Source organism: Fringilla coelebs (genome assembly GCF_963513975.1).
Source record: "Fringilla coelebs genome assembly, chromosome: 18".
Taxonomy (NCBI): Eukaryota; Metazoa; Chordata; class Aves; order Passeriformes; family Fringillidae; genus Fringilla; species Fringilla coelebs.
This window is the reverse complement of record NC_140044.1, coordinates 1,875,802-1,876,453: the sequence shown is the minus strand read 5'-3', so window position 1 is coordinate 1,876,453 and position 652 is coordinate 1,875,802.

Below are 652 nucleotides of genomic sequence, written 5' to 3'. Positions count from 1 at the left end.
AGGGAGGTGCTAACCTCAGAGTCTAGCGGAGATTAAGCACTTTGCTAACAGCATTACAGATTGCATTTAACTCCTAAAAACCTCCTCAGTGCCAAGTGGGACACTCGGAAATGTATTTTAAGTCTTTGCCTGCCGCACTGCATTCCTCTGTAGTGTCCATCCCTCTGGAACAGACGGAGCAGCTGGGTGTTCGAAAAAAATGAAAAATAGATTAACCCTGGGCTCTTTTGGGGCAGTTTCCGCAGTAAATCTGTGTATTCTGTCCCCCTGCTCCTCGGGCAGCCCTGATGTGTGCCAGGCCCCTCACTGAGCACTCGGGGACCACGACAAAAAGGGTCGTGGTCATCATATCCCCGATGACCCACGCAAGGACCAATGCTGGTGACCAATGCTATAATTACGTTTGTGCCTGGGTGACACGGTTCGTGGCTCGTGCTGGGGTGGGAGCGGCTGTGTTTTGGATCGCGTCCATCACTCCTTGTCCTGTCTGAGGGGACGGGGCGTGGCCACCGCTGGGCGTGGCCCTAGGGGCGCGGTCAGAGTTGATTGAAAGGCGCCGGGCGCGTGGCCAATGAGGCCCCGCCCCGCGATGGGCGTGTCCCGCGGGAGGGGCGGGTCCCGGGGCTGCCCGAGCAACAGCTGCCGCGGAGCC